This window comes from Misgurnus anguillicaudatus, chromosome 8 (genome assembly GCF_027580225.2).
Source record: "Misgurnus anguillicaudatus chromosome 8, ASM2758022v2, whole genome shotgun sequence".
NCBI classification, from domain to species: Eukaryota; Metazoa; Chordata; class Actinopteri; order Cypriniformes; family Cobitidae; genus Misgurnus; species Misgurnus anguillicaudatus.
The window spans coordinates 29,991,052-29,999,420 of NC_073344.2; positions in this window are offsets into that span (position 1 = coordinate 29,991,052).

Genomic DNA, 8,369 nt, shown 5'->3' on the forward strand with positions numbered 1-8,369 from the left:
TCTCTTCTGCTGGACAAAAAGGAAAAGATTGGTCTTTTACTACACTACGGGCTACAACTTTGAAAACAGTGGTTTAACAAACACTAAAAACCCTAATAAGTTGACTGAACTCATTTGATTGAGTAAACTCGTTGCCTCAATTCAATTAAGTAAAGGGTCTCCCAAAAACGTATATATTTTTGTTCACCTAACTTGGTGGCCACACATAGACTTAAATAGTAATTTAACTTTATATAACAATGTGTAATGAAAGGTATTCAGGACTGACTCTATGTCAATTAATGAATGAACTTAATTCTTCACAGAAGCACACAACAAATAGCACTGTTCACGTGTGTCTTCATTATAGTGGAAAGAAATACAATGAGTTAAATGTGGAAACATTGATCACATGAACGGTGACTTTACAAAAAAACTATAATTTACAAAAAAAAATCAAATATCGAGTACAATTACAATAATACCGCCACCTTAATCTACACTATCCAACAATGGCACTGCCATTAAGTGCAGAAAGAAAGAGAAAGAGAAAAAAATAATTGACAGCGACAGCACAATTGAGTTTCAATTACAACAAACCACCATCATTGTGATCACTGTTCGCATTTTATCAGCTTATTTGAATTTCAAATGACATGCACATCTGAAAATGGCACACTTTTAAACTTTAACATGCTATAATAAATTATATGTGGGGTATTTTGAGCTAAAACTTCACATACACACTATGGGGACACCAAAGATTTATTTAACATCTTAAAAAAAAATCTCATAATATGACCCCTTTAAGTTAATTCCACTTGATTTTTTAAGTTTATGGTTTATGTAAGTGAATAAGTTGAACAAAGATAGTTAAGTTATGGAACCAAAATGCAAAATTTAAGTCATGATTGCTTGACTTTTTAAGTACAAACAGCATTAGGGCTTTCAGTGAACATAATGATGGCCCTGTACTGTACAGTACATGCTAGTATTTAAACTCGAGTGCAAATAGCATTTGATTCAGTAAGGGCTGGTGGAATACAGTTAAAGGGATGATTTGATATTTGATATTAAATGATGAACACAAAATAATTTTGATAAATGATGGTAAGCACACAGCTGCCGGTAATTATGAGGTGCCCCTAGGGACTTTTTTCAGAATTACCATGCATATACATGTACTTTTCCTCTCACACACACATATGAAACCAAATTCATTCACATACTATAATGAAATGCTCACACACATACAAGTGAAATGCTTTTACAAACACAACTGAAACGCTCTCACACATACAACTGAAAATATTACATTCACAAACACAACTGAAATGCTCTCACACACACAACTGAGATGCTCTCATACATACAATTGAAAATATAACGCTCACACACACACACAACTGAAACGCTCCCACACACACAACCGAAACGCTCCCACACACACAACCGAAATGCTCCCACACACACAACTGAAACACTCTCACACACACAACTGAAACGCTCTCACACACACAACTAAAACGCTCACACACACACAACTGAAACGCTCTCACACACACAACTGAAACGCTCTCACACATACAACTGAAACGCTCTCACACATACAACTGAAACGCTCTCACACACACAACTGAAACGCTCTCCTACACACAACTGAAACGCTCTCACAAACACAACCGAAACGCTCCCACACACACAACTGAAACGCTCCCACACATACAACTGAAAAGCTCACACACAGAACCGAAAAGCTCTCACACACACAACTGAAAAGCATTTTAGTATGTTGTGTGAAAGCATCTCAGTATGTTGCGTCAAAGCATCTCAGTATGTTGTGTAAAAGCATCCCAGTATGTTGTGTGAAAGCATTTCAGTATGTTGTGTAAAAGCATTTCAGTATGCTGTGTGAAAACATTTCAGTATGTTGTGTGAAAGCATTTCAGTATGTTGTGTGAAAGCATTTCAGTATGTTGTGTGAAAGCATTTCAGTATGTTGTGTGAAAGCATTTCAGTATGTTGTGTAAAAGCATTTCAGTATGTTGTGTGAAACCATTTCAGTATGTTGTGTGAAAGCATTTCAGTATGTTGTGTGAAAGCATTTCAGTATGTTGTGTGAAAGCATTTCAGTATGTTGTGTGAAAGCATTTCAGTATGTTGTGAGAAAGCATTTCAGTATGTTGTGTGAAAACATTTCAGTATGTTGTGTGAAAGCATTTCAGTATGTTGTGTGAAAGCATCTCAGTATGCTGTGCGAAAGCATCTCAGTATGCTGTGTGAAAGCATCTCAGTATGCTGTGTGAAAGCATCTCAGTATGTCGTGTGAAAGCATTTCAGCATGCTGCGTGAAAGCATTTCAGTATGTCGTGTGAAAACATCTCAGTATGTTGTGTAAAAGCATTTCAGTATGTTGTGTGAAAGCATTTCAGTATGTTGTGTGAAAGCATTTCAGTATGTTGTGAGAAAGCATTTCAGTATGTTGTGTGAAAACATTTCAGTATGTTGTGTGAAAGCATTTCAGTATGTTGTGTAAAAGCATTTCAGTATGTTGTGTGAAAGCATTTCAGTATGTTGTGTGAAAGCATTTCAGTATGCTGTGTGAAAACATCTCAGTATGTTGTGCAAAAGCACCTCAGTATGTTGTGTAAAAGCATTTCAGTATGTTGTGTGAAAGCATTTCAGTATGTTGTGTAAAAGCATTTCAGTATGTTGTGTGAAAGCATTTCAGTATGTTGTGTGAAAGCATTTCAGTATGTTGTGTAAAAGCATTTCAGTATGTTGTGTGAAAGCATTTCAGTATGTTGTGTGAAAGCATTTCAGTATGTTGTGAGAAAGCATTTCAGTATGTTGTGTGAAAACATTTCAGTATGTTGTGTGAAAGCATTTCAGTATGTTGTGTAAAAGCATTTCAGTATGTTGTGTGAAAGCATTTCAGTATGTTGTGTGAAAGCATTTCAGTATGTTGTGTGAAAGCATTTCAGTATGTTGTGTAAAAGCATTTCAGTATGTTGTGTGAAAGCATTTCAGTATGTTGTGTGAAAGCATTTCAGTATGTTGTGAGAAAGCATTTCAGTATGTTGTGTGAAAACATTTCAGTATGTTGTGTGAAAGCATTTCAGTATGTTGTGTGAAAGCATTTCAGTATGTTGTGTGAAAGCATTTCAGTATGTTGTGTGAAAGCATTTCAGTATGTTGTGTGAAAACATTTCAGTATGTTGTGTGAAAGCATTTCAGTATGTTGTGTGAAAGCATTTCAGTATGTTGTGTGAAAGCATTTCAGTATGTTGTGTGAAAACATTTCAGTATGTTGTGTGAAAGCATTTCAGTATGTTGTGTGAAAGCATTTCAGTATGTTGTGTGAAAGCATTTCAGTATGTTGTGTGAAAGCATTTCAGTATGTTGTGTCAAAGCATTTCAGTATGTTGTGTGAAAGCATTTCAGTATGTTGTGTGAAAGCATTTCAGTATGTTGTGTGAAAGCATTTCAGTTGCAACGGAAGCTGGTTGAAGTCTCCAGTCCAGTTGGTGGCAGTAGTGCACCTCAAGAGACCGAGTGTGCGGGTAAAGGATAAATAAACATACTGAACCATTTTAACTTGTACGGTAGCTTAAGTTGAGGTATCCTGCAGTTTTTAAATATGCCTAAAAACTTTTATTATCAATTATAAACTATTGTATGGAGTCAAGGGATTGGGGGCGTATACATTTAAGCTGATGACGCAACACACGCAGGCGAGTTGTTTTTTGTGTGTGTTTTTTATTATTATTATTATTATTTTATTGCATGTTCACTAAACATTACATAAAAGAAAACATACAACATTACATAACATAAATAACAGGGGGAGACGCGTAACAGACCTTACTACATTAACATACATATTTTACACAGAGAAGAAAAAAAAAAAAAAAAAAAATTTCCTTTACAAAGCAACATAAACCAGATCATCATAAACTAGTTAAGATTTTTGCCAGTATAAGAGATGTTTTCTTCTTTTTCTTATTTTTAAGATTTGATTTAAAAGATTCATAGAAAATTTTTAAATCTATACAAAAAAGATTAAAGGCGGGTTTGGTTGATAGTATTTTAGATTTATGTAAATGAAATTTCCCTAATAAAATAATCAATTTTAGTGCAAAATCAACATCAGAGGAGCCAGAATTACATTCCAGAAAAAGAATCATAAAGTCATCAATTACACGCAGGCGAGTTGTATACGCCCCCAATCCCTTGACTCCATACAATAGTTTATAATTGATAATAGTTTTTAGGCATATTTAAAAACTGCAGGACACCTCAACCCAAGCCACCGCACAAGTCAAAATGGCCCAGCATGATCATATTATCCTTCACCCGCACACTCGGTCCCCCGAGGTGCACCACCGCCACCAACCGGACCGGAGACTTCAACCAGCTTCCGTTTCAACTGAAATGCTTTCACACAACATACTGAAATGCTTTCACACAACATACTGAAATGCTTTTACACAACATACTGAAATGCTTTTACACAACATACTGAAATGCTTCCACACAACACACCGAAATGCTTCCACACAACACACCGAAATGCCCTCACACAACACACCGAAATGCCTCCACACAACACACTGAAATGGTTTCACACAACATACTGAAATGCTTTTACACAACATACTGAAATGCTTTTACACAACATACTGAAATGCTTTCACACAACATACTGAAATGCTTTTACACAACATACTGAAATGCTTTTACACAACATACTGAAATGCTTTCACACAACATACTGAAATGCTTTTCAGTTGTGTGTTTGAGAGCTTTTCAGTTGTGTGTGTGAGAGCGTTTCAGTTGTGTGTGTGAGAGCTTTTCAGTTGTGTGTGTGAGAGCATTTCAGTTGTGTGTGTGAAAGCGTTTCAGTTGTATGTGTGAGAGCGTTTCAGTTGTGTGTGTGAGAGCGTTTTAGTTGTATGTGTGAGAGCGTTTCAGTTGTATGTGTGAGAGTGTTTCAGTTGTGTGTGTGAGAGCGTTTCAGTTGTGTGTGTGAGAGCGTTTCAGTTGTGTGTGTGAGAGCGTTTCAGTTGTATGTGTGAGAGTGTTTCAGTTGTGTGTGTGAGAGCGTTTCAGTTGTATGTGTGAGAGCGTTTCAGTTGTATGTGTGAGAGTGTTTCAGTTGTGTGTGTGAGAGCGTTTCAGTTGTGTGTGTGAGAGGGTTTCAGTTGTGTGTGTGAGAGCGTTTCAGTTGTGTGTGTGAGAGCGTTTCAGTTGTGTGTGTGAGAGCGTTTCAGTTGTGTGTGTGAGAGCGTTTCAGTTGTGTGTGTGAGAGCGTTTCAGTTGTGTGTGTGAGAGCGTTTCAGTTGTGTGTGAGAGCGTTAAATTTTCAATTGTATGTATGAGAGCATCTCAGTTGTGTGTGTGAGAGCGTTTCAGTTGTGTGTGTGAGAGCGTTTCAGTTGTGTGTGTGAGAGCGTTTCAGTTGTGTGTGTGAGAGCGTTTCAGTTGTGTGTGAGAGCGTTAAATTTTCAATTGTATGTATGAGAGCATCTCGGTTGTGTGTGTGAGAGCATTTCAGTTGTGTTTGTGAGTGTAGTGTTTTCAGTTGTGTGTGTGGGAGCGTTTCAGTTGTGTTTGTAGAAGCATTTCACTTGTATGTGTGTGAGCATTTCATTATAGTATGTGAATGAATTTGGTTTCATATGTGTGTGTGAGAGGAGGGGTACATGTATATGCATGGTAATTCTGGGGGAAGTCCCTAGGGGCACCTCATAGGTAATCATTGACTTTCATAGTACGAAATACTATAGAATTCATGATCCTATAGGATACCATCAACTGTGTGATTACCATCATATTATATTTATCATTATTTATCACAATACTATACTTTGTTTTTCCTACTTTTTAAAATATTTAATTAAGTAAAAATTTTTTTTACTGAGTCTGTGGCAGTTTGTGCAGCAGATGGAGTTGAAAGGAAGCATTTTCTTTATTTTTTGTGTGTCAGCATTTATCTTTCCACACAAAAAAAAACTAATTATTTTGAAACTACATCAGAAAAATGTTTGTCTTCAAAACCAGTTAAACAAGACTATTTCAGGAAAACAAACGAAACAGGTTTTCATTTATGAGAGTGAAACTCACAACTAGTCTTCCAACAACAAACAGCCACAGTTCATTTTCTTTATTTCTTTTTACATACTTTATTTATGTATTTCTAGATTTGTATAATGTTTTTGTGTTTAACAGTGCACTTAAGCTAAGGAGTGTTAATGAAGTTGAAATGTTGCTCACTGTGTTATGGGTCATTTCACAGACATGGTTTAGATTAAGCCAAGACTGGGTATTAGTTATATTAGGACATCGAAGGATGTTTTACAAACATACCTAAACATTACTCGTGCATCTTGAGACAAAACATTGACACTGATATATTTTAAGATCTGTCAGTGGAAGTTTTTGTGGTTAAGATGACTCAAATTTTAGTCTGAGACTAGGCTTGAACCCTGTTAAGGAAACCCCACCATAGTGTTTACCATTTAAACTGTCTGCAGATGCATGAAGCTGTTGAGTGAGTTAAAACTGTTAACGCTATTGTACCAACAAAATCTTAATTTGTAGCTTTCGTTTTTAAAAACACTCTTGATCATCTGTTTGATCGTAAAGATGTTAAAATAATTTCAGCACAGCATAGTAAAGTTTTAGAAGCAACATGACAATCATACATGAAAACGACTAAAGAAAGATGAAACTCACCTCACCTCAAAACTTTCTTTTTTCTCTAAACTGTGAGCAGCTATTACATTTCTGTCACTTTTAGCGGGTTGAGACACGAAAACGAAAGCAATGACAGTCAGCCATTTAAACTCTTATCTGCTTGGCTGCTTCATGCATTTAAAAAAAGAAAGTAAATTCTTAGGAAATGCCGTTGAACTTATAAGGAAGCTGTTTTACAAGTGTGTAAATAGGCACTCTGTGTAAATAAAAAAACATTAAATTATTCTTCATTGTTTATTCTTTATGTTTATCCAGGTTATTTATGCGCGAACGCTGATGGACATAGAAGGCAACAAATCAGCTGCCTTCGGACTCAACCAATGTCAAAGGTTTAATGACATACATCATTTGTCACCACCTAGTGGCATAACAATGTAATCGATTCAATACTTATTTGAAGCACCAAGTATTCAGGAGGCCATTTACTGTATTTTGATCGCAACTGTAGACATGATCGCACTTTTGCTTCAATTGCACCAAGACTCTGGAATGATCTGCCTTTTTTCATTAGAATGTGGCCATTTTTAATTGTAAATTAAAAAAACTATATGTTCGATAAGGCTTAATTCTGATTGAAGCACTCTTTTTATCCTTGTTTTATATTTTGTTTTATGTGTTTCTTTTCTTGGTTTTTACTGTTTTTTTATTTTTCATATGTTTTTAGTTATTCTGTTGTAAAACACATTGGTCATATCCAAGGCGTGAACTTTTCTGTTAGGAAATCTTTGATTTATTAAATATTTTTAAAGCAGAAATTATACAATTAGCTACATTTTTGATGAGGGCAATGTTATTTGCAGCATTACCCCCATAAAGCATCAAATTGACTATAATTATATTTATAAGCTTATCAACACATTAGGAAGCAGGGTTTGCTGTGGGCTTAATGTGTTTTCATATACCTCAAAGCAGAGCAGCTCTGTTAAATGACAAATGATCCATAAAGAGAAGGACTTCATAAGATAATAATAAATTAGAGAGCTTCAAATGCAAAATAATGACAGTATTACTTCTCCCAATGTTGTTTGCTCTGCTAATGAAGAAAAAACCTCTTAGATGAATTCAGCTCTTTTGTCTGAGTGTCTGATTTTTGCATCTCCAACATCTTATTAACAATTATTTAGGTGCCCCATCAGTTCTTATTCTTTGATCAAACATTAACAATCCAAATATTCATACTTAACCTTTAAAAATAAAGACTGTAATACAATGTACATTTCATAACGTGTAATGCATGTTACTGCACATATTTTTCTTGAAAATTAGATATTGCTGACCTACAGGTTTTTTTTATATAAATCAAGTGAAGATTGTAATTACAATTTATGCACATATCACAAAATAATGTGCCATAAGGAGTGTGACAAGTACTGCAATAAATGAGAGAAATTTGGGCAGAAATGAGACTTTCTGTCCCAGAAACCTCTGTACTTACAGTTCCTCCAGTAATATTAATGTCAACACGTATTAAGGAACAGTTTGATCACACAAATCCATTAGGAATGGTTGTTATTAAGTGAATAAAGGAAGGAGACATAAAGATTAACCTATTTCTCTTTTATGTTGAAATTCCATGTTGACAGCAATATTGTGCCCTTTTACAGCAGTAAGAGATTAATCAGATTCACATT